General features: G+C 34.7%; 1 protein-coding gene across 1 annotated transcript in view; it reads right to left on the bottom strand.

Moving 5' to 3' along the window:
• Positions 1 to 6,741: 6,741 nt before the first annotated feature.
• The window catches only part of LOC111093154 (zinc finger protein 385C-like), a 477,561-nt gene continuing 456,527 nt past the window's right edge, over positions 6,742 to 27,775 (bottom strand). Inside the window, exons 7-8 of the transcript XR_005381161.1 lie at positions 13,645 to 13,755; positions 6,742 to 6,899 (exon numbers count right to left, since the gene is read on the bottom strand). The gene's annotated coding sequence lies outside the window, so the exon portion shown is untranslated. The remainder of the gene's footprint in view (positions 6,900 to 13,644; positions 13,756 to 27,775) is intronic.

Below are 27,775 nucleotides of genomic sequence, written 5' to 3'. Positions count from 1 at the left end.
TTCAATTACAATAATATTTAACAGTTCTAAATGTTGTAAATGTTTTATAAATATTCTAATTTGTCCAAATGCCAGCTCTTTGATATGGTACTATGTTCGTCATTGCTATTTATTTATGGGAAAGTGTGAAAAAACTTGCCTGCTCTACAGGTAATAAAGCAGCATGCTTGGATTCAAACCCAGGTGGTCTATTTCCGGAGACCACATCTTTAGCTACTGAGCTTATCTATAGCATCAATTATTAAAGAATTCTTCCTTATGCTTACCTTTAAGAAGAGACTTACCCAGACTTGCAATTTTTGAACTTCATGTAACAATTTATTCCTTGTTCTATCACACAGAACATCAGTGATTAGAAGATATCAATTTTCCTCTCTATGTGTACTGTCAGACCAAATTAAACATGCCTTAATAGATATCATTTCCAGACTTTTCTTTGTATTATTCACAAACCTCCCCTGTCACTGATTTGTGCCATATTATACTGCCTCATTTAAAAAATGACGAGGGACCAATTATCTGATGTGCTTAAATATGGGCACTGTAACCAGTGCTAGACTTAGGATAGCTCCATAAAAAACACACATTAGGAGAATGATAAAGTTGGTAAAAATATATATTAGGCAGAGAAAGAGATTTTCTAACCTGGAATTATTTGTTCATATTCTCTGTGGTATACTAGAAAATTATCTCAAAGGCTGGATTATACTGTATGTTCTAAGGATTTAATATCCTTAACTTATCCTTTTCTACAATTTATATTAATGACATTTCAAAAAACAAATATTAATATTAATTAATATAATTAAATATAATACAATATAATATAAATATTAACTAATATAATATTATATAATATTAAAACAACTTGAATAATCTAAATTTTATTCAATAAAATTTATTGTTTTTAATTATGCCTTATTAAATTACACACTTCAAAATATATTGTCTTTGATCTGTCTAGGAGAGTTTTCCCAGCATGTTCCATTAACATTTTTGGGAGAAGAGAGGAAAAAATGAGGCTAAAGTGTTGTCTATATGTAATTTTTTAGCTTGTGTTTAACATCAAGTCTTGTAAGATACTGTTGCTACACGATCCCTTAGCATTCTGTATTTTCTAATGTCAGCTTTGCAGTCACAAATTTCTGATTCCTCTAACACTCCAAGAAATAGCTTTTTTTTTCCTTTTTTAAAAAAAATTATTTATTCATGGGACATACACAGAAAGAGAGAGAGAGAGAGAGGCAGAGACACAGGCAGAGGGAGAAGCAGGCTCCATGCTGCAGGAGAAGCAGGAGCCCAACGTGGGTCTCGATCCCGGGGCCTCCAGGATCACACCCTGGGCTGAAGGCGGCACTAAACCGCTGAGCCCCCCGGGCTGCCCTCCAATAAATAGCTTTTTTATTTCTTTGGTTGGTTAGTTGTTTTGTCTCATTTTGTTTTATTTTGTTTTGAAAACGTGCAAGGAAAATGTCCTAATGTATGTGATAGCTTTATCACATCTAAAATGTTGAAAAAATATTAATATATTGAACATCAAACATATGAGATATGGCTAATGAGACAAATGCTAAAGCTGCAGAACCCACTGACAAAAGTGTTACGAAGTTCCTATTGTTAGAGAGTTTATGTCCAAAAAAAAAAAAAAAAAAAAAAACAGAAAAGAAAACAACAACAACAAAAAATGACAGTAAAGAAAGCAAACAACATCAGATGCACTGGCGGGAAGATGCTGGATGGGCACCCAGGTGAGTCCTGAAGGAACCTGAGCCTCAGCCTCATGGCAGCAGGACATGGAATCATAACAGGAAGAGAAACCTGGATGCCAGAGAGGCAATGGCTGGAAAAAGACAAGCTTGTCCTGCAGCAGCATGGCCATGGTAAGTGGGAGTCTCCCCGGGGAGGGGGGCAGGTGCGGCCCTGGGCCCCCAATTCTCCTCTGGGCTCTAGGAATTCCATGCAACTCCTTCCTCCCAGAGGTCTGCTCTAGGTCCCCACCTGACAAGGGAGCCAAGTGACACTCTGCCCCCCTCTGATCTCACAGAGTTGACCTTATAAAACACTGAAAGTGTTCTTCCTCACCACTATAGTCCCTGCCTTTCAGACTTCTCTAGGCCCTGTTGGCTCCACATTAAAAAAGTTAAAATCTTTGGGTGGATCTACTTTGACAGTATTTAACTACACTTAGCAAGAGTTTAAAATGCATGAAACACTAGGCATCCTGGTTATCAAAACCAATAAGCATTACTTTCATGGTAGGAAGTGTCAGGCAATTATTTTCCGAATTCGTCAAGAGATGATAGTTTCTAACCCTCCTGTGGTAGTGTAATAATTTCACCTAAGCTGTTAACAGATTCTTCATATGGGAGGTCTGGGTGGCTCAGTGGTTGAGCCTCTGCCTTCAGGTCATGATCCTGGGGTCCTGGGATTTATTCCCACATCAGGCTCCCCACGGGCAGCCTGCTTCTCCCTCTGCGTATGTCTCTGCCTCACTTCTCTCTCTCTCATGAATAAATAAAATCTTAAAAAAAACAGATTCTTCATAAAATGACGTGCATACTGACATTATAACCATGGGAAGTCTAACAATCATGATTAGTAGACAAACTACCTACTTTTTTTTTTTTTTTCCCTTTCCTCTGGCTACTTGAAGGCATTATACTAGATTTGGTCATTTTTGGTCATTTTCACTGAAATGGTTTACAGTTTTCTTTCCAAATGCCCTTGGGTGTCTCTCTCCTTTTTTTAATTTTTAAAGAAAACATCATGACTTTCATATATTATTTTCAAAGAAAATATCATGACTTTCATATTAGTAACTTGAATTTATAAAGTGCTGGTAAGGGGCGCCTGGGTGGTTTGGTTGGTTGAGCAGAGGACTCTTGTTCTGGCTCAGGCCATGATATCAGGGTGGCTCATAAGCCAGCCTTGGCCTGGGGCTTAGCAGCCCAGAGCTGCTTGAGATTCTCTCCTCTCCTTCTGCCCCTCCCTCCGCTTGGAATGTGAGCTCTCTCTTTCTCTCTTAAATCAATCAATCAATCTAAAAAAACAAAACAAAACAAAAAGTGCCGATAAAATTTTTTAAAAAGATATTCCATGCAAATAGAAATAGTTTAGGGGAGGGGAGAAGTTGGGGGATTCTTATTTCTGTTTTCTGCCAAAAAATAATGAAAATCAAATTCTGTAACATTTGTAATAGTAACCAGCTTGGTTTATGCTTTCTGCAAGCCCAAATCTGGGACTAATCAACTGCACTTAATCCGCATTTGAAAAGACCATTTTTGAAGTATCCATCTTTACAGCAGATACTCCAGGGCCAGAGTCCCAATGTTAATACATCCCCTCAGGAAAATGTTTCCACAATAATACAAACAAATGATGTTTAATCAGTCTAGCTTTCTTCTACCAGTAAACCAATGGTTCAGTAAACATAACTTTGTCAAAATACATTAGAACACAGAAAGGGAAAAGAAAAGAGTAGAAAGGTTGCCAGGACTTGGCTCACATATAAAAAAATTTTTTTCCACATTTCAACAGTTTGCTTTTTTTTTTTTTTTAACAGTTTGCTTTTTTTAAGGAGAAAAATGGGACAAAGAGATATAGAATAGAAAATAAATACAAATGTAAGCGGTTTCCGTAATTGTTTTATATCCACCACAAATTAGTATAGAGAATATCCTGTACCAAACCATGCAATAAAGATTTAGAGATCAAGGTGTCCCCTCAAGAAAGAGTGAAGAAGACTTCAGTAACTGGTGTTTGAAATTTAGGCTGAAGTACTTGGATTTGAATGGATCATGGGGTGAGTGGTACAATGCATGGATAAAACAAATTTGGACAAAAAAATGGCCAGTTGGCCCAGGCAGAAGTAGATGGAGTGTTTGATTTCATTGTCATGTAACTACCAAAGTTCCTCCCCATAATGCAATGAGTCAAGTGGCACTGATTAAATTAAAATAGCAAATTAAAACTATTAAGGTTTCATGCCGTAGACCAAAATTAATTGTGAAGTTTTTTTTAGTAGAGATCAGAAGAAGCAATAATGTGTACAGAGAGGATAGTTAAATAACTATTGCAATAACCCAGTCAAATGATAAGAGAATTGACCTGAAGTAGTATTTTGCTGATATCGGTGATCATGTCCTACAATTTGTAATTTTTTTCTGTATAGATAATAGGGAAGGGACTCAATCTTATTCATTTGATAGTTGAAGAATTATTTATCAAGGTTTTGTTTTTCTTGGCAAGATGTCCATCCTATCTAATTATTTCCTAAATATATGGTGCTTAAATATGACAAAATCCAGTGCTTTATTTTAAAAATGAACAGAGGCAGGCACAATAGCTCTTAGTCAAAGAAAAAGTAAATACCTGCCATAAGCTCACAACCAGCAAGGGATACACATGCCACAAAGAGTCACTTTCGTTTCTTTGGCATATTTTCTTTGGCATATTGAGAGTAGAACTGCACAGGGAATTTTAGGCGGAGTCTATTTCCAGCTTCTAATATTGATTAACAAGAGGGATATTATGCCTGTATCCCATGTATATTCATAACATGTTTGATATGTGGGATGAAACACCTCTCCCAGGGTGAGAGAGATTATTTTTCTTTCACTGAAATTGTGTCTAAAAGCATCATTTTCGGATAGCTCCACATATTTCTCTGCTATCCCTGGTAGCAAACAATGATGGGTATCCTTTCACATTCTTGATGTTAACCAAATCATAAGAAGATCTAGTATGAACTTAAATGGAGGAAATTTTACTATCTGTGCATAATCCATTTATAAAATATGAGCATGAATACATTCCTGTTTTCTCTGTCTTCCTTTAAGATTTCTTTATGTTTCTTCTTTGCATGCCTAGTTGTGCTTTTCTTTTTAATTATTATGCTTGGGCTTCCACATACATCATGGATCTGTCATGGTCTTTCATTAGTTTTAGTAAATTCTTACCTATTATCTCTTCACAATTTTCTGGGCCCTGTTCTTTCTCCTTACCACTCCTGGGATGCCAGTCAAACATGTGTTAAACTTTGAATCATGTCCTATGGCTCTTGGATCAAATTTTCCTATCTTCTCACTACTTCTCTCTCATTCTCTCTCTCTCTTTGTTAAATTAGTATTGCTATATTTATATTTCAGTTTGAGACTTTCATGAAAAAAGAAAGTTATTTTCTCACTTGAATAATAATGTCATAACTATGTCTAATAGAAGTTATCCAATGTATTATTTTTCATTATTTTCTTTTTCAATGACTTTCATATTGATTGCTTTTTCACTTTTCTGATCCATCTTTTCTATACAGCAGAGTTGGGATCTACTTTTGAATCCCTTTAATTATGTATTAAGAGGATTTATCCTAGTTTCATAAGTATAATATGTATCCTTAATATAATGTACTTAGGAAATTTAAAAGAATAAGAATCATTAAATTAATACTCAAAGGTAAAAAGTTAAATAAAATTCAAACACCTGGTTAACAAGTCAAGACAAATGGTCGTTAAAAGAACCAAGTTGTGCATTGTGGTAATAATAGTGCCTGCGAGTTATAGAGCTTATAAATAATACATTACTTTTTATGAGCTAAAGTTTGTCTTACTGACCAGGACTAACACTGAATTCAGTATGGTGGGTCTTCTGCTGAAGAGTGGAGACAGGTAGGAATTTACATGAAGAATTAAGAGAAAAGTCATAAGACAGAAAACATCACTGATGCCACCATATTCTTTTTTTCTCATTTATGCTACTTAGGAGTTAGATCATCTAATTTTCTTATCCTCTAATACACTCTACTCCTGGAAGGCAAACATGAATCAAACAAACAAAAGGCACAGAAAATACATGCATAATGGAAACAGAAAGGATAACAAGAAGCAAAAGACAGAATATTTTAGCTTCTAAGAAAATAGTAAACACATATATTATGACAAAGATACACTTGTGCTTGAAGACTTTAATAACATTTTCAAAAAGCTGATACAGACGTGCCACTGAATTTAATGATTCTAAAAATTATTTTTATATGGTTTTTTTTTTTTTAGTTTTTTTTTTTAATTTATTTTTTTTTTTAGTAAGGCTGACTTTCCCAGTAAGGGAAAGCAACAACAGATATAAATACTTAAAGAAAAAAAAAAGTATTATCTGGACCACCAGCTTTTGTTATCTTCAGAATTAGTTTAGATAGGAGCAGAGTAAATGAATACTGTGATCACAAAAATCTGCAAAACCTATGGGATTATTCAAAGAGTAGCTACAGTTTCTGCTTTTCATTTGGTTCTTATTGAAAACAATTTTTCTATAACTGGAAAATCCATCTTCTTTTTTTTTTTTTTTCTATTTCCTCCTCTCCCCCACCTCTCCATTGTCTGAGAAACTCTTGAGATGAAACAATGCATGGGATGTAATGGTGCATAACCCAAGTGTGTTGTGAAAGGGAACAAATCAGAAGGAATATTGCTTGAGGTCAGCGTCTGATGTGTTCATTATTCCTAGATCTGTGAGGTAAGCTGACAAGCAGAATCGTTTGCCTCATGGAGTACCGAGTGAACCTTTTGAAGATGGACAACTGAAAGAGTATATGCAATATAAACCTTAATAACATAACATCTGCCATGTTTCATTTATATTAACATAGAAAAGGAGTAGCAATAATATTATATAGCTTTAGGATAAATTTGTACCATCTCATGGCACTTGTTAAAAATAAGGATTGGGGGAAGAAAAACAAGAAAACTCTTATGGTTAGTAATATAATACACAGGATTTTCACCTCAGGGTCACCAATTTGAATAAAACAATATTTTAGATAATAAATATTTGTCACTTGCAAAGTAATTACTTTGCTTGTGATGTTAGCTACCTGGTTCAGTTGTTTGTAGAAGTAAAATGCCACACTAAAAAAGAAAAGAAACAAAAAACAGATGATGTGGGGCATCTGGGTGACATAACTGAACATCTGACTTTTGACTGTGGCTCAGGTTCATGATCTCAGGGTCATGAGATTAAGCCCCTCATGGGGCTCTGCTCTCAGTGGGGAGTCTACTTGAGATTCTCTCTTTCCTTTTCCTTTGCCCATCCCCAACTGTGTGCTCACTCTCTCTCTCTCTCAAATAAATATATCTCTTAGAAAAACATGAAATACAGTAACGTATTCTTTATTGGTGATAATGGTTATTTTGTTAAATGCTGAATTTGTGTGGACTTAGACATTGACTTCTTGTATTTTTGGCACATGGTAGGAAAGTATGTCTATAAAAACCACAAAATAATTTAAACGTCATTCTATATAGATTTGAATATTGCTCTATCATGTCTATTGACTTCTAGAAACAGCTTTGAAAAGTGAGACTCAATTTTTTTTAAAAAATATTTTTATTTATTTATTCATGAGAGACAGAGAGAGAGAGGGAGAGAGGCAGAGACACAGGCAGAGGAAGAGAGAGAGAGAAAGAGAGAGAGGCAGAGACACAGGCAGAGGGAGAAGCAGGCTCCATGCAGAGAACGCGATGTGGGACTTGACCCCGGGTGTCCAGGATCATGTCCTGGGCTGAAGGCAAAGCTAAACTGCTGAGCCACCTGGGCTGCCCAGTGAGAGTCAATTTAAAGATATTGAATAAATATTTGGGAAACTCTAAAGCAGATGTGCATCTGTCAGATGCTTTAACAAAACTGAGAATTTTGTACGTGGAGTAATTTGGATGAGGAGGATTAGGAAATATTCTCAGGAAAAATGAAAGTACATAAAGCCCTAGAAAGTGTCTACTTAAAAAAACCTGCAATGTCTTCCTAGAATTGAGACCACACAATGTTGGTTAAAATGTAAATTCCTATGCTACCCTCCACCAATCTTATTCCCAGGTGCACACACAGTCACTCATGCTTGCACCATTGCTCTGAATTTAGTTTGAGTATTTATACATTTTGAGCTGCCCTCCTATTCCACTGTTTCTCATCCTTTTGCCTCTAATTCTTTCCCCTCAACCTCCTACTCATTTCACTGTCCCTCAGATCAAGGGCTTGTACTATGACAATGTGCCTAAAACAACCCAACCGGAAATGTCTTTATTCTTGATTTCATTTGCTCACAGTGAGGAAATAGAATAGGTTGGAAATAACCAAAACAAAAATGGGAAAAAAAAAAAAAAAAAGCCCCATGTTGCCCATTGCTGGTGATCCTTAATCTTGCCCCTTTTTAGTTTGGTTGAGTTTGTCTGATTATATTTAACTTGGGTATCTTTGGACTAATTGCTGCTTTTGCTGGGAGTGTCTTAGCAATCTGCCTTTTTCCTCTCTTGTTTTTCTACTTATGTCATGCACCTCACTTTCCTGATGGAGCCAATCTTCCCATTTCTAACCAAACCTGAAAGCTGTGTGAGAGTTGATTCATATTCTATACACATGGATTTTTTAATAAACATCTCCTCATCAGTGAGCATTTCAAATATTAGAGAAGTCCAATTAGTCTATTTAGAAAAATGATATATCTAAAATTCATGTTAAACTATTTAGAAGGCGAATTATTTCTCTGATAAACTGAAAGAATATGGACACATTGCATATCTTTCAAACCAATTGGGCAAGATCTTTTTTATTCCATATAAAAATTGCAAAAGAAATTATGTTTTCATTACCCTTTTCTCAATCATTACATGTCACTAATTTAAGATCACATTACTGATTATTCTAGTCATGTCGTTGTTTTTAATATAGTTTTATTTTATGATCATTTCATTATGAAGCTACTAATAATGATATTGATCACTTCCAGCTATGACACTATACATCATGATGCTTATTTAGAATACTATGTAGCTTTTCTCTATATAAAATTAAAATAAATGCATGATATGGATACTTTCAGTAAATGAGATGAATAATGATGTGTGGTTTATCCTGTGATCAACAAAGGGATAAATACGAAATTTTTAGTTAGTAGCCTGTAAGAGAGTTTCAGAGGTAGAATTTAGTGATTCATCAGCTGCGTATAACACCCAGTGCTCATTGCATCAAGCGCCCTCCTTAATGCTCATCACCCAGTTACCCCTTCCCCCCATCCACCTCCCTTCCAGTAACCCTCAGTTTGTTTCCCAGAGTTCAATGTCTCTTATGGTTTGCCTCTCTAGATGAAGATATTTTTATTTGTATTTTTGTATAGTGCCCATGAGGTTGTTATGCTTTGGGACTATGCACTATTGTCAGGTTGTTATGAAAAAAAGGGGGGGTTACTTTTGAAAATTTGAGGAATTTTGAAAGGGAAAGTGCACAGGAAGCTGTACTCTGCATCTTCATTTCAAGTGCATTATCAGGAAGATCACTTCCAGAAAAGATTAAGTATTATGGAACTTAAGGATTTAAAAATTGATTCTCTTAAAGTTATACATGCTCCTTATAAAATCATAGATAAGATTCATGTCTTAAAAAAAAAAAGACTCATGTCTTATAACATAATCCACTTTAAAAAACCACTGGCACATTTTACATTGGAACTTTTGTTTTCATAATTGTTTTCACCCAGGACTGAATAACTTGAGAAGAATAATTTTGTTATGTTGTTTGCTTGCTTGTATTTAAGAGGGCTAACACTAAGTTTCCAATGTAGTAGGTTATTTGTTTTTAATGTAATTTGGTTTTTTTTAAGATTTTATTTATTTACTCATGAGAGACAGAGACAAGAGACAGAGAGAGAGAGAGAGGCAGAGACACAGGCAGAGGGAGAAGCAGGCTCCATGCAGGAAGCCCGACCTGGGACTCAGTCCCCGGACTCCAGGATCACATCCTGGGCCAAAGGCAGGCGCTAAACCACTGAGCCACCCAGGGATATCCCTGTAGTTTGTTTAATGTTTTTAATTTGTTTTGTTTTTAATGATGAATGGAATGTTGAATAATGTAATAGATATTTCTAAGTGTTATTGTCATTAAATACATTCTTATATTCTATTCTTATAGTACACATTTGGGGTTCTATTTACATCTGTACCAGCCTCATTGTATTTAAAGGTCATTATGTAAAATGTCGGGTCCCCTGACCATATCTTGTGCAGGGATTTTGGAGCACTTACGTTAATTTTTTTTCTGTAAGCCCCCTGGTGCGGTCCTAGGAAGGAACCTGTACAGTGACATAGTCCTTATAACCCATACTTCCCAAATAATGTCATATCTAATACCTTTATCTTTATTATTCTAACAAGTCTTACTTTTTATTACCAGAGAATTTAAATATACACATATATACATATTTGCTACATGTGGAAAAATAGATTTTAAATGTTTATATCTATCCAATTTTTCTTAACACTTTTGCTGAGGATATTTTATATATCACAAAATTCACCCACTGTAACTGTACAGTTCAATATATTTTAGTAAATGTATAGCTCTTTGTACAACCTTCACCACAATCCTGTTTCAGAATATTTTCATCATCCCAAAACTTTCTCTCGTAATCTTGCTCCTTTGCATGTAATACCTTCAACAATTCTTAGCCTTGGACAACTGATGATCTACTTTTTAACTATATCAACTTGCTTTTTTCAGACAATTCATATAAATGGGATCATAAAATAAATGGACTTTCACATCTGACTTTTTTATATAGCATAATGCTTTTGAAGTGTCTTTATAATAAATTTTAAAACCTGGTGTGGAAATCATGCAATTTTGTTCTTTTTTCCCAAATTGTTTGGGAATTTTAAATCCTTGCATCACAGCTTGCATTTTGATTAAAAAGAAGCCCAGTGAAACTTTTATATTGATTTAAAGTACAGATAGATAATTTGGATACAGTCATCTTCTTGATAATATGGAGTTGTTCTTTTTTTTTAAATTTTATTTATTTATTTTAATTTATGATAGTTACACAGAGAGAGTGAGAGAGAGGCAGAGACACAGGCAGAGAGAGAAGCAGGCTCCATGTACCGGGAGCCCGACATGGGATCCGATCCTGGGTCTCCAGGATAGGGTCCTGGGCCAAAGGCAGGCGCCAAACCACTGCGCCACCCAGGGATCCCAATATGGAGTTGTTCTAATCCAAGATCATGGTATGCTTCTAAATTTACTTTTAAATTTCTCTCAGCAACAATTTGTAAGTCTTAAAATTGTGCTTACGTATTTTTTTTTTTTTTTGCTTTCCCTTGCTATTATTAACATAGCTGTTTCTTAATTTCATTTCCAGGTGATTTTGATTCTGTTATGTAAAAAATAAGTTTTTTTATACTTATATCCTATGTCATGGCTAATCACATTTATTAGTTATTATAGTAGTGTGTGTGTGTGTGTGTGTGTGTGTGTGTGTGTGTGACTGTCTCTCTTGGTCTGTTTCTTCCATGGATTTTCCCATATGACATAAAGTCATCTGCAAATAAAATCTGTTTTATCCCTTCCTTTTCAATTTGGATTCTTCTTATTTCTAGAAACCCTGGTACAGTTATGAGTAGAAGTAATGAAAACAAGTGTCCTTGCATTTCCTCCCAATCTTACAGAGAAACCATTTGGTCTTTCACTATTAAGTATTCTGTTAACTATAGACTTTTTGTAGGTGCCTTTATCAGGTTGAGGAAGCTTCCTTCTACTCATGTTGACAGATTTTATCATAAGAGGTTTGGACTTTGTCAAATGCTTTTTATTTAGCTATTAAGATGAACATGTTTTGGAACATCTATTCTATTAATTTGGTGCTGACATTAATTTTCACGTTAAATTTCTAAAATAATCCCCACTTGGTTATACTGTATAACAATTTTCATGTTAGTACAATCTGTTTTCAGTTTTTAAAAGTATTTTTTCATATTGTTCATGCAGGTTTTTTCATTATAATTTTTTTCTTTCAATGTCTTAGTCTAGCCTTAATATCAGAGTATTATTGGCTTCATAGAATGAGAAGAAGTGCTCTCACTTCTATTTTGTAAAAGAATTTGTGAAGGACTGATAGTATTTCTTATTCAATTATTTGATAGGATTCCCCATTTAACCCATCTGGTCTTGGGCTTCTTCATATATGTGTTGGATGGCAAGGGGAATTTCTAAATAGTAACTCTACTTATTTGTGTATATAAATCCAGATTTACTATTTCCTCTTGATTTACTTTGGTAATTTATTTTTCCATAGGAATTTGCCCATATCATCTAAATTGTCTAAGTTGTTGACAAAAATTTGTTTGGCACCTTGGTGATCCATTTTTTTAAAGATTTTTATTTATTTGTTCATTAGAGAGACACACACACACAGAGACACAAACATAGGCAAAGGGAGAAGCACGCTCCACACAGGAAGCCCGATGTGGGACTTGATTCAGGACTCCAGGATCACGCCCTGAGCCAAAGGCAGACGCTCAATCACTGAGCCACCCAGGCATCCCGGGGATCCACTTTGACGTCACATTTACTGTATAGGCCAATCTTGTTGGCATATACATAAAAGCAACCACAGCTTAGAAAATCATGGAGGATAGAAGCTCAAAATTCAGGGACTACAGTTTGGGATCCCCTGATGTGTTAGCGACTGAGCCGTTCAGGGGTGCTTGCTAGTTAAAAGTACTTAGCATCTAGATGGGTAGTATAGAAGGGATATAATATTAATTAAGCCCTTGACCAGCAGCAATAGAATGGGCTATGGCTTGTTACCTTATATGCTTACTGTCACTTAATCATTCCCCTAGGAAAACATGATCACTATAATCCTCTTGGAGTAGCTCCCAGAATTATTTGAAGAAACAGAGCCTATGACTGCTTGAAGCAATGGTGCAGACCCATACCCTAATCATTTGGGTTTAAAGATAAGCCAGTGCAACCTTCTGAAACTGAAGTCAAGAAATTAATCATTGTGCTAACTCATATTAATCTGGGTCACCCTTTTAATAGACTTCAAAAAAAAGTTTTTCAAAAACTGAATTAAATGATGATATCACGTGTTATTGAGCAAGTTACTAATCTTATTTACATAAAAATATGATTATAGTCGAGAAAGTTGTTTTTCTTCTTCACAATCAGAAGGGAAAGGATGTAATAACTGGTCTGAAATCCCTTCTGTCCTATAGGGGATGCCTAGAGAAAGAAGAAGCATGATTAAGTGAAAACCTCTCATAAACATGCTAATGATAGACCTCTTGGCAAACATACCAATGGTCCTTAGCTATGGAATACTTTTAGCAGGATGAGGCTGGTCCTTTTAGTTTTGCTCATATTGTCTAAACTCAAATCTATGGTTTTAGAGGTAAGACTTCCTGGGAAATACTGTGTATGCTATGTAATTCTTCTAGCATAAAATTTAGATACCTCATGGTTTACAGTTCATTTTTGTATAGTGATGTTCTCACTTACATACTTAAAATATTTCATGTTAATCAGGACAAAAATGAATTCTAACGTGGCAAAGAAAAAAAGTATTTTACATAGCAGGAGTCTAAAGCTTCTTGATGTTTGCTGTATCATGTGCCTGTCTATATCCTTGAAATTTTTAGTAAATTTTTAAAGGATTTATTTATTTGGGAGAGAGAGAGAGAACGCACACCCACACGTTCACAAGTCAGAGCAGGGGCAGAGGCAGAGGAAGAGAATCTCAAGCAGACTTTCCACAGAGCTTGAGTTGGGGCTCAATCTCACAACCCTGAGATCATGAGTCAAAATCAAGAGTTGGATGCTTACCCAACTGAGCCACCCAGGTGCTCCTACTAAATTTCGATAGTGGATATGCTTCCAAATATCTGGATGTGATTTGACAGTATTTCTCTTTATATTTTCTTAACAATTCATGACCTGAAAGCAAGGCAGCCAAAAGATATTTGGATTAATATCCATATTATATATATATATATAATATTTATATACATTCAAATATAGAGAGTCAAATTTTATTTACTGAATATATTTTAAAGGTTAAAATAATTTAAAGTATTAAAATTGCATATACCTTTTATTCAAATTTTGAGTGTAATTCAAAAATTTTATGCTATATTTTAATAAACCAGGTCAAATAAAAATACTGAATTCCACATTAACTTAATTCAAAAGCATTTAGGTAACTCCTCCTACATTTAACATTTTCATATTATTCAACTGGGTTTTAACAGAATTCTGAAAGTTATTGGTGTTTGCTTCTAGTGCTTGTTATTCATTATACTTCAAGGAGTAAAAAATATAAATTTAGTACTTCATATTTATTACACCCCCAAGGAGCTTAAAAAATTGTGACAGCCTTCAGGCTATTTTCAAAATTTCCAAAAGCTAGAAAAATTAGAGAAACTATGTATTCTAAATGTCAAATAATTTTGCTCCTGGACAGAATGATATCAAATTGATGAGGTGAGATTTTTACCTCATGCTATTCCAAAGCTCTGATTGGCATTAGAAAACAAAACAAAACAGAAAAATAAGGTTAACTCAAAACCTACATGTTCTAGCCTGAGTGTGCACTGACATAGAAAATTTGATAACCATTTTGATATGCCATTTAGTTTAAATAAGCTATGTATAGAATAATCCCAATTTTGTAAAACAAACTAAAGAAGGTAAAGCAAAATAAAACAAATACTTTACGAACATGTATGCATTTATATGAATATTTTCTGTGTATCTATGTTTGCACATGATTTCATAATCATACACAAAGCATTGAGAATTCATAATATTAATTAATTAATATTATTAATATTAATATCCATTATTGCAATAGAGTTGTATTGCGGAGATGGAAAAAATGTCGTAATGTACTATTTAATTTGTTATAATCAGCAGGCATTACCTTTGTAAGAAAAATATACTTTTAAAAAATGTAGCAGAATTAATAAAGAGGAATCTGTATAAAAAACTTGGGCAATCACTGTTATATACATATGTATTTAAGTCATTAAGTTCAAGAATCCCCCCAAAATTTAAATTTATAAAATAATGCTTCTTTAGAACTGTGGAGCAAGTTACTTCCTATTAAAATTTTAAAATTAATTAGACCAGCCAGCAAATACATTGAGTGTCCTGTCTTGAAAATAAAAGTGACTTCCCTAAGCTTGTTATTAATCATAATCCCCTGTCTCCATTTGAAACAATGACAAAAAACAGAAATCTGTTTTCAACACAGACCTCTTTATCTTTCTTTCTATGATTCTTTTTTAAGTTTTAATTTAAATTCCAGTTAGTTAACTTACAATATAATACCCAATTCAGGTATACAAGATAGTGATACAGCACTTCCACATAATAGCTGTTGCTTATCACAAATGTACTCCTTAATCTCTATCATTTATTCAATCCAATGCCCACCCACCCCATGACCATCAATTTGTTCTCTATACTTAAGAGTCTTTTCCTTGGTTTGCCTCTCTCTCTCTATCCTCCCTTTGCTCATTTATTTGGTTTATAAAATTCCACACATCAATGAAATCATATGGTATTTTTTCTTTCTCTGACTTATTTCACTTAGCATAGTATTCTCTAGCTTTATTAATGCTATTGCAAATAACAAGATTTAATTCTTTTTATGGACAAGTAATATTCCAGTTATATATTCAAGTAATATATATATTATATATATAATATATACATAATATATAATAATCCATATATATATATATATATATATATCAATGACATCTTTATCCATTCATCAGTTGATGGACACTTGGGGAGTTTCCATAATTTGGCTACTGTAGATAACATTGCTATAAACATTGGGGTGCATGCATCCCTCTGAATCAGTTTTTTTTTGTATTCTTTGGGTAAATACCGACTAATGCAATTACTGGATTATAGGGCAGTTCCAGTTTTAACTTCTTGAGAAACCTCCATACTGTCTTCCAGAGTGGCTGCACCAGTTTGCATTCCCACCGTGTAGGGGGTTCCCCTTTCTCTACACCTTCACTAACACCTGTTGTTTCTTGTATTGTTGATTTTAGCCATTCTAACAGGTATAGGTGATATCTCTTTGCAGTTTTAATTTGTATTTCCCTGATGATGAGTTTGTTGAGCAGCTTTTCATGTGTCTGTTAGCCATTGGTATGTGTTGTTTGGAGAAATGTCTATTCATGTCTTCTGCTCATTTTTAAATCAGAGTATTCACTTTTTGGTTGTTGAGTTTTGCAAGTTCTTTATAGATTTTGGATACTAACCCCTTACGGATTATATCATTTGTAAATATCTTCTCCCATTCCAGGGGTTGCCATTTAGTTTTGTTGATTGGTTCCTTCATTATGAAGGTGCTTTTTATTTTGATGAAGTCCCAAATGCTTGTTTTTGCCTTTCTTTCCCTTGCCTCAGGCGACATAACCAGGAAGAAATTGCTACAGCTGATGTCAAAGAGGTCGTCGCCTGCGTTCTCCTCTAAGATTTTGATGATTTCCTGTCTCACATTTAGGTAATTTATCCATTATGAAGTTGTGTGTGGTGTAAAATAGTGGTCCAGTTTCATTTTTTGCATGTTGCTGTCCAGTGTTCCTAGCACCATTTTTGGAAGAGACTGTCTTTTTCCCATTGGATGCTCTTCATTGCTTTGTTGAGATTAACCCGCCATATAATTGTGGATTCATTTCTCGTTTTCCTTTCTGTTCCATTGATCTACATGTCTATTTTTTTGTGCCAGTACTATATTGTCTTGATGACTACAGCTTCATAATATAACTTGAAGTTTGGAATTGTGATGCCTCCAGCTTTGTTCTTCTTTTTCAAGGTTGCTTTGGCTATTTAGGGTTTTTTGTGGTTCCGTGCAAATTTTAGAATTATTTGTTCTGGCTCTGTGAAAGATGCTGGTGTTATTTTGATAGGGATTACATTAAATGTGTAGATTGCTTTTGGTACCATAGACATTTTAACAGTATTTTTTCTTCTAATCCATGTGCCTGGAATGTCTTTCTACTTATTTGTATCATCTTTGATTTCTTTCATCAGGATTTTATAGTTTTCAGAGTACAGGTCCTTCACCTCCTTGGTTAGGTTTATTCCTAGGCATTTTATTATTCTTGGTCCAGTTGTAAATGGTGTTGTTTTCTTTAGTTCTCTTTCTGCTGTTTCATTTTCGGTGTACAGAAATGCAACAGATTGCTGTATGTTGATTTTGTATCCTGTGACTTTACTGAATTTGTGTATCAATTCTAGCAGGTGTTTGCTAGAATCTTTTAGGTTTTCTGTATAGAGTATCATGTCATCTGCAAATAGTGAAAATTTGATTTCTTCCCTGCCAATGTAGATACTTTTAATTTATTTTTGTTGTCTGATTGCTGAGGCTAGGACCATACTATGCTAAATAATAGTGGTAAGAGTGGACATTTCTGTCTTGTTCCTGACCATAGAAGAAAAGCTCTCAGCTTTTCCCCATTGAAGATATTAGCTGTGGGTTCTTCATATATGGCCTTTATTATACTGAGGTATGTTGTCTCTAAACCTACTTTGTTGAGGGTTTCTATCATGAGGGCAGTACTACTCTGATACCAAAATCAGATAAAGACTCCACTGATGAACATGGATGCAAAAATTCTCAATAAAATTCTAACCAACTGAATCTAACAATATATTAATAAAAGTCATTCACCACAATCAAGTGGGATTTATTCCTGTGTTTCAAGTCTGGTTCAATATTTTCAAATCAATCAGGGTGATATATAGAGAGCTATGTTTAATATCTCAGTATTGACTCAGATCCTTTCCCAATTTTACCCCCCTCATCCAGTATATTGGTGCACACTTACAGTGTATCTGGCTTTCCAAGAACCCACAATTCTGTCTTTCTGTGAAGTAAGAGTCATTTCATTTTATCTTTGTGTTAATAGTAGATACCACAAATAATTGTAGATTTATGGAATGTTTATTATGTGCTGGACATTATCTTAAATGATTTCCATGTATTTCCATTCATTCTTTATAAAAGCATGCTTAGGCAATGTTATTCCCATTTTTCAGAAAGAAAAACTCAAGCCCAAAGAAATGCATAAATGACTCTTTCAAGTTACACAGTGTAATACAGAGCAAGAATTGAGCCCAGGCACTTTGATCTTAGAACTCGACTGTGTACAGTCTTGCTCAAATCCTATTAAAAACTTAACATGAAGACTAGGAGCAAAAACAAAGAAACAAATTATTGCACACAATATAGTACTACCAATGAGATTAAGAAAATACTTCTGATAATCATACAAAAATGTTGATTTATTTCCAAACTGCTAAAATACAAACAGACTTTTATCTAGAGGTTGTAGCAGATTTTTTAAAAAGTTATGTCCATGAGCCTTTCAGCAAAACCAATGTAAGTTTTTCCTTATCTGAACCTGAAATCCGGAATTTCTAGGTATTAGGAGTTTTACTGTATATTGTTTTTTGAAAACACATATTCAGTATTGTATAAGAGCCAAAGACTAATTACTTGTACCTACTCTACTGCATGTCATATATGGATGCTTTCTTTACCTGCTGTGATATTGTGATTTATAATAGAAATATATATTGGTCCCCAATTCTGGCACTGAGCTCCTAAAACCTTAACAATTTATTAAGTGATGAGAGTGATAAAAAGGTGTCTATTGTTATGTTAATGAGATGACTTGTGGAATGCCTTATCTATCTCTTCTATCCTGAGTTATAGCCTTTTCTAATAAATCAGTAATCTAGTGATAGAACGGTTTCTCTGAAGGCAGTGTTCTGTGAGCTGTTCTAGCAAATGAATTAAATCCAAAGAGGGGTTTGTGGAACCTCTGATTTATACCTAATTGATTGGAAGCACAAGCAACTACCTGGGCTTGCAACTATTGTCTTAATTGGAAGGGTAGGAGAGAGCAGTCTTGTAGCACCAAACTCTTAACCTGTGGAATCTGAAATATCTCCAGGTAGACAGATGTCAGAGTTGAGTTGAATTGTGGGAAACCCAGCCGGTATCCAGAGAATTGCTTATTGGAGGTGTGTGGACCCTGCCCCTCCCATATACACAAGTTGAAATTGAAGAAGAACACAGAAGATCTACTACTATTACTTTTTTTAATTCTCTTATTTAGTTACGATCTTCATGTTTGAACATGTAATCTTAGATGTCATGGATATTACCTACTTCCCCTGTTCATATTAGATTTCAGTCTAAAAATAAATATATATGTTTGTGTGTACACATATATACATATACATTTATGTAGTAGACTATGATATGAGCAAAGATAATTTTTAAGTAATTAATGGGGGGAGGAAGATCTGAGATATTGCCAAGATGAAGGAAGAAAAGGTAAGTAGTTAAACCATGATTCATTTCACAAAGCTTCAAATGAGGGAATCACAAATAAGTCAGCAGAACTTAAGGCTCATACTGGGAAGAAGCAAACACAAAATGCACCAAGGCCAGACGTGTAATAATTTTGAATACCTCATTAGTTTGCATTTTTAGGGGTGGAGAAGGGTAGAAAAGGATGTAGATGGTCAATGGAGACTATTCAGCATGGCTCAACCCTTTGTCCTTTGTGTCCTTTGTCTAGTGAAAATGTATACTCCCAAGGAGGAAACACATGAGATTCTAAGAGCACTGACATCATCATGTGGCAATAATAATTCAATTATACTCCCAATTGAAACCTAAAACACTGTGCTTGTATATACAGTTGACCTTTGAACAACACAGGGGTTAAAGGTGTTGATCTGGTATAGTAAAAAATCTGTGTCTAATTTTTGACTACCCCAAAACTTAACTACCAATAGCTTATCCAATATTGACCAGAAGCCTTACCAATAACTTAAATAGTTGATTATTTTTTTATATTATATGTATCATATATTGCATTCTTACTATAAAGTTAGAGAAAAGAAAATATTATTAAAAATCATAAGAGAAAATACATTTACAGTATTACACTGTAAAAAAAATCCGTATACAACTGGATCTGCATAGTTCAAACTCTTGTCGTTAGAGGGTCAAATGTGAAAGATTGGAGACAAGGGGAGAAAGACAACAAATTAACATTAACGTAATTGCTGCTATGTACACTTCTGTGACCACAATGTTTTCTTTTGATCCTAAATGATGAAGGTTCACCTGACCTGTAATATGAGAGAGGATACTTAACCAAAACGATGGATACAATAGTAAAGATGCCCTGCAATCCCCAGCACAAATAAGCAAATTGTTTCTGATTAGTTTGACAGGAATTAAAAGCCATGTAATTTCTAGGTCAAGAGTAGCAAAGAAGGGTTCATTGATTTGCTCCAGGAAACAAAATCTGGACTGGTAACTGATATTAGCATCACTTCCTGATTAAGGTATACAATAATTCATAGTCATTCCAAAGTTTCATCTTGTATTTGAACCTACAAAAAATCAAGTTAAATGAGAATGCATATCTTCTTAGTGGGTGAGTATATAACTCTTCTAGGAGCTTTCATTGTCTCTTCCCACCACAGTGGTCTTCTTTCTTCATGGGTCAAGTTACTAATGAAGGAATCATTCCAGGTAATATATTCAGATCATATATATAAGGGAAATACATATTTATCTTAAGTAAAGCCTATCCCTTTATTATTTCCCGAGTTCCAGAAATTAGGCATATATTTATATGCATATGAATTACTAGTAGCTGTCAATAGTCTGAATATCAAGATTCTTTATTTCTAACAAGATCCTAGGGGTTATCAATGTTGCTGATCTGCAGATTGCAAAAGTGTAGAGCAAAAAGTCCAAAGATATGTGTGTGTGTGGGGGGAGGGGGTATCTGTAATTTCTGGAACTGAAGACATAATAAAGGGATATGCTTTTTTGTCCTATTATATAGACTAAGGTATATGCTGGCCAAGACTCCAAGACCTAAAATCTGATGACACTAGGTCTCTAGAAGCTAGCCATACCAGAGCCATTATCTATTATCTCTCAGAAAGTCTGAGTGGTTCCCTACTCCTAGTAAAAAGTCACTTTAGTAAATAGCCACTGGTCCTTCTAGAGAATGTTTGGTGAAAGATTCACATAATTTCACATAATGTATGTCTAGATATGTTTCAGAAGTATCATCAGAGGGACATGGCTCCCTAGTTAGTCAAGAGGCTTCAGGTCCTACTTATATCTGGAAACTGAGTAAGAAGCTGATTCCAGCTAGATGTCTGCCTCTCCCCCATAACTTACGTTCCTAATACATGCCAGCGGTACCTTTCTAGACTGCCCACCTGGTTCACTTCTACAGACTATGATTTAAATAGTTATCACCATAGATCCCCATTTAGTCAAAAGACTCTAACATTTCTGTGTCCTCATTGCAATTAGGGAGTTCAAATTCAGTGTAGCATCTTTGTTTCATTCATTTGGAAGCACAAATAACTACCTTCATGGCAGAACCTCCTGGAAGATATGATTAGGGAAGGAGAAGTTGAGCAGATTGCACATGGTAGTTCCAATTTGTCATTACTACTTTCTGAATTTTGGGGCTCTTTCCTTTACAGTTTTGTAATTGTAGATCAGGAACATTGATAATCCCTGGGATCTTCTTAAAAAGGAAGAATCTTGTCATTCAGACTACTGAAAGTCACCAATGATTCAGATGTACATTAACATATTAACACTGGTGAATACCTGATATTTTATCTTCTATGACTTTAGGCCCCTGTGGAGTTTTGGGCTTTAGTTAACAATCCTAGTCTAATAATCCTCAGTCAGATCTATCCCACAGCTACAGGAGATAACCACAGACTATCAAAGCAGCCATAAGGCCATCATGACTTTCACTTGCTTGTACTCTTGGTACTCTTTCTAGGGCCAACAGATGTTGCAATAGCAAACCACAATCTTTGAAAAATAGCACCTAAGTTCCTCAACTACTGTACTCTCTTTACATTGCCCTGCATGTGTACTTCTCATTCCACAATGTAGATGGTTTATAGTTTTTTTTTTTTTTTGGTTTATAGTTTTTTTATTTGCCCCAAGTAAGGAGATAATATATGTAACTCTTCATACATGTAAAATTTCAATCTCAAAACTCTGTTTTCAAGGCCTGTTTCCTGGGCTTCTGATGATACTGAGTATTATATTAATCAGAATCCAAGAAGCAAATAAGTACACCTACATAAAGGGTGATTAGAAAGAGTTTAATGAAGGGATCATTTTCTGAGGTGTGAGCAGGATTAAGGGAAACCTATAAGGTATGGTAAAGTGGCTGAGAGGTAGTGACATCAACTGTACCACCCTGCACTTGAAGAGTAAGGTGAGGAAGTAGTTACCAGTACTAGATTTAATTCAACAGAGAAAAGCAGCCACTGAAAAAACGTTGTAGACAGTGAATGAGCCATGGGAATAAATGAACGATCTCTTCTTTCTCTGACCTCCTAATGTGCAACTGATTCTGACAAAAAGTAAGAGGACAGGGCTTTTTTCTTGATATATAATTCATGGAATAAGAACAAGGTGGATAATTGGAGAGTGGATCTAGAAGAGGTGAAAAAGAATATCCAAGAGAAGCTTCACCTTCTATGGCATATGTCCATTTATGAGTTTCTAAAAATAATTTTATTTTAAACTGTTATATTTTTCAGATCTAACATTTCTACCCAGTTCTTCTTTAAAATGTTTTGTTCTTGTTACATGCTAATATCCTGCCTTATATCCTTATATATACATCAGATATGCTTACTTTAAATTCTTGTTTTATCTCTTTAGTTAATTCTATCATTATATGTTATTGGCATGTATGTCTTTCCATACATTGGTTGCACTCCAGAAATGTCTAGGATTTTTGTGTGTGAGTTCACATTTCCTTAGGGCATCACTTACTTTGTAAATGTTAAATGCCATGCAAGGGTTAGAAGGGACACTAGTCTAGCTTTTGACCCTTCCATTGAGTTAAGAAGTGCTGAAGCATTGTCTTTCAGGCAGTGGGTCCCTGGCATCAGAAGACCAATGCTAATTACTCTACCAGTCAAAACTTTAGGATAGGGTTTTGCCTTTAGACCCTGGGGAAGAGGCAGGAAGGAGAGAAGATGGGGCACTTAAATTTTAATACACGGGCTCTGGGTTTTAGGGGGACACAATATGGAAATGAATGCTCAAGGGCAGTACGTTTGTTTTTCACCAACTCCTCACCGTGACAGAGAGTTGTGCTGTCCTATTATCCCTCAGACGTAAGCACTAGTGGCTGCATATATTTATGAAGAGAGAGATAAAGAGCACCATAAGGTAATGTGGGGAGAAAAGGAGAGCAGAATTTTAAGATTTTCTACTGACCTTTCTACTTAATTCTTGGTTAGAAATGAATTCTCCCTAGGAATTCATTCCAAAACATGACACACACTACTTAAAAGGTAATCTTAGTAAAGTTTAATTAGTGCAACTTGAGGATTTTATGGGTCCATATATGAGGCACACCTGACTGAGAATTTCAGGAAGTATTTTTGTGAGAAGGAAATCTATAAACTGAAACCTAAGCAATATGTGATCTGTTCCCTGCTGCCCTGCTATGTTCAAATGGTCCTCTCTGAACCCAGTACAGGATTTTGGATTGATTTTTACCACTCAGTGAAAAACTTTAAATTGCTAACCTCTGCTTCTATTAAATCTGCCAGAAAAAGTTTATAGCTTGAAAACCAAACTGGCTCTCTGTTGGCAGAAACCTCTTCACCTTATTCCTATTATCCATATATTTATAAACACACAAGTGTATCTTGAACCGATAACAATACAGTTTTCTCCAGATGGCATGTTGGCTTCTTTCAGTTTAGAAATTCTTCCAAGCATATTTTTAAGGAAAACAAAGTCCCACAATAAAGTAATTAGGTTGTCTTTTCCCATACAGTTTTTCTCTTTCTGGTCAGTTTTTCTTAACTCTGCCTCTAACCTAGCCTATTTCGTACATGAAGTCTTCTTACTAATATTTTGTAGCAAATATAAACTACTTGAACATAAACTCAAATGCCTACTCTTCTTCTAGCAATATAACCATATACAATAATCTTTGATGATGTTATAATAGTCTCTGATGATGTTATCAAATGGTTCTAAACCATAACCTGTTTCATATGGCACTAAGAAAAGGGAACAGTCTAAAATTTGGCAAAAAGAAACAAAAAACAAAACTAAGACATTTTTTTTTTTTGGCTGGGAATTCTACTTAGTAATAAGTATGGCTATGATGTAATATTTATCTATCAACTTTGAACTCTTCAAGGATTGAGAACATTGGGACGCCTGGATGGCTCAGCAGTTAAGTGTCTCCCTTTGGCTCAGGACATGATCCTGGAGTCCCGGGATTAGGTCCCACATCGGGCTCCCCGCAGGGAGCCTGCTTCTCCCTCTGCCTGTGTCCCTGCCTCTCTCTCTCTCTTTCTCTCTCTCTGTCTCTCATGAATAAATAAATAAAATCTAAAAAAAAGGATTGAGAACATTTTCACATTATTTTTAATCATTGAAAAATATGTTTTTCTAACACTCTCCCCACTCCCACCCCTTCCATTATAAGGAAACATTGTTAGGAGTAGCCAGAAAAGAATCTCCTATTTCATATCATAATCCATAAACAAAGAATAGATAACTTAATGCATTTGTATTTCCCAAATATGAACAGAATTTGGATATGAATTTAAAAACTACCATTTGTCAAACATCTAGGGTATCACAATGGTATGGTAAGTAGCTTCATCATAGGGCAGTGTTGTGCTAGATCTGGCTTATACTGGATCCCCAAATTGTTAGATTCCCACAGATTTTGTGAGCTGGTTGGTATATGTCACATTGATAACTTGAAATCAGTCATGTTGAGTTCTTATACCATGGAAATCAGTAATACTACATTATCACAGCTTTTTTTTCCTGGAAAGTTGGTTGCCAAACATTTATCAAAGCAACATTATATACCGTGACAATGTGCATGAACACACACACACACACACACACACACACACGATGTGGGTGTGTATGTAATATCATTTATCCCAAATAAAAGCCCACAAGACAGGCATTATAGTCTCCATTTTTCATAAAGAACGTAAATGTTATTATGATTATATAACTAGCAACTATAGAGAAATTAAGAGTATTTGTGCTGCAAATACTTTGAAAATCAAGATAGCGCTAAATCAGGCTATGTTATGAAAGTTCATAATGTTAATAACAAAAGGTTAAAGAGACTGCTGAGGAAAAGTTATTTTCTACATTTCAGTGGGGGTGACACAATTTAAGAGCTACGCCATATTTGAAAATTCTGGCAGCCAATTTGTTATTGTCTTTCTGTTGTTTTGTTCTTTGGGAGAAGAGACTGGGATGGTTTTCCTCTGTTCCTAGCTGATGACCCAGAACCTCATGCAAAAAAAATGGTATTCAGTAAATATTTGTTAAATTGATTCATGAACTAAACTTTAAATGTAGATTTTCAACCCACTTGGAAAGTTGATAGAGTACTCTTTGAAATATACTCCTTGAAGAGAATATAAAGTAACTGGAATGTCTGAAAGCAGAAGATGTTTCTTTAAGTGATAAACAGTGTTAGAGAAGTCTGTAATCATTGCTATTTTCAATCTCTTTAGCAGCAACTTAAAAAAAAAAAAAACTTAGAGAAATGTGAAACGATAAGACATTAAGAAATGCTACAGTCTCTGACTACAACTGGGAAATCAAAAATGATTATTCTGAACACAAACATTAATGAATTCAGAGAGACTAACCTTGAAATAATGTGAGTAGACCGTAGGCAAATGGAGTGATACAAATAATTTAAGACACCTTCATAAATAAGTTAGAGGACAGACTTAAAACAACACAAAGTGGCAAATCTAAAGAAAAATTGCAAACCAATAAAGTCCTCCTTATTCCCCCTTGTCTGAAAGATTTGCAGGAAAATAGTGAAGAAAGTAGTTTTGAGACTTTAAAGAAGGTTAGCAATTTTTTTCTAGTCAATTTCTATGGTAATATTTTGCCTTTCCCTTGCACAAAGAAAGCTATTTCCTTGGTCAGAGAAATAAACCTCTTTTTGCATTTCTCAGTGTGTTTCTGGTTATTGTATCCAGGGGAAATCCTGCCATTGTAAAGGAATCCATCACAATAAAGGAAAGGATCAATCATCTTCCTGATTCTTAGGTTGGATAGACACAAGCACTACCTTTGGGGAGTAGAATTTAACATTTTTACTATTTTTAACTATTCCATTAAAAGCAAGCACATATTATGCTGATTGATAAAATATCTGAGGAGATAGATCAAATCCAGTAATGAAATGATCCTCTTTTAATACTCATAATGATTTATTTCTTTAATAGGTTATTCACCTGAAAAAGGAAAGGCTATATTATTTTAGTTTGCTAGGGCTGCTATAACAAGAACCACAGACTGAGTAGCTTAAACAACAGATATTTCTTCATAGTTCTAGAGGTTAGAAGTCTCAGATCAAAATGTGGATAGGTTTGGTTTCCTTGTAAGGCCCCTCTCCTTGGTTTATAGACAGCTGTCTTCTCCCTGAATCTTCAAATGGCCTTTCCTCCATTGCCTGTATCCCGATTTCCTCTTTTATATAGTCATATTGGATTAGGGCCCACTTCTATGACCTCATTTTACCTGACTTCTCTTTTAAAAGCCTTATCTCTCAATATAGTCACACTCTGAGGTACTGGAAAATAGGACAACACTTATAAATTCAGCCCAAAACAGCTGTCTATGTCAAATTAAATTTTACATTCATTGTGCTTAAATTATTTCTTTCCCAGACTAATCTATGCAATCTGTATTCTTTAATAAATAAAACGTATAAATGTTGTTTCTAGCTGAATTACCATTCAAGTTGGTATTGACTGTTGGCAAGAGGAGAGTTTGCTAATGGAAAATGTTTGTTCTTGATTATTCACATTGGCTTGTTTAGTTTCTCAATATGCAAGATAACTTTCAAACTCATACTTACTTTGTATTTTACAGTCCTGTGGCATCACTGCTTTTGAAGGGAAATTCATCAACTTAAATATAATTAGCCTCATTTCTGATAATAATATTTTCTAAGATATTTCATTAAGAATGTTCAGTAAATTACAATTAGAACATTTATAAAACCCTTCAAACAAACACATACTTAAATGTATGCATATACATATTTATAGGCATGTTTTTTTTTCCCCTAACAAGAGTTTCAGAGCTTTCTTTAGATTCTCAAAGTAGATTATTGACCCAAAAAGTATAAAGTGTGATAAAGCTGGTATCAGAATCAGAGCTCTCAAGAATCATTATCCTTTTGCTAGAACATTTCCAAAACTGGTCCTTGACTCCACAGATTCAAAATGAGATTTAGTCTTTGCAAGCAGAGATTTTTGTTTGTTTTTTCCATCTGCTTTATATCCACTAAATTCAGAAGTACTTCATATATAGACTATCTTTCAACATAAAATCTAGCAGGTTAAATGGTTTTCAAATATTTTTCTCCTTGAATAATCCCAATAGGGAGACATACTTCAATCACGTTTGTGTGAGTGAGCTCAGATTGAGGGTAAAGGAAGGCATCTGGTCAAGTTTTAGTACTAATGGTATCAAATCGTAACTGGACACTTCATTGATCAATCAGTGAATATTGACTTAGTGCCTATTCTATGTTAGTTACCGTGCTATGGAAGTAGATATGCAGCATGCAATAGTCAGGGAGATACAGTCACTATCCTAGCACTATGATGATGTATTTACAGAGTGTGAGAAAAAGACACTGAAGTACAAGTGACGTGGAACAAGAGTCATTTTACTTGGTCAGAGATTCCAAAACTAAATAAGCTCTACCAAAACTTGTGTTCTAGGCTAGCAGTTCCCTTTTTTGTTTCTTGTACTCCGAATATGTCAGTGAATAAGCTACAGTCATCTTCTGCCTTTCTGATTTCCTTCCTA

The sequence above is a fragment of the Canis lupus genome, chromosome 29 (assembly GCF_011100685.1).
Source record: "Canis lupus familiaris isolate Mischka breed German Shepherd chromosome 29, alternate assembly UU_Cfam_GSD_1.0, whole genome shotgun sequence".
NCBI classification, from domain to species: domain Eukaryota; kingdom Metazoa; phylum Chordata; class Mammalia; order Carnivora; family Canidae; genus Canis; species Canis lupus.
Note: the sequence above shows the minus strand (reverse complement) of the source record. Positions and strands in the feature narration are given on the sequence as shown.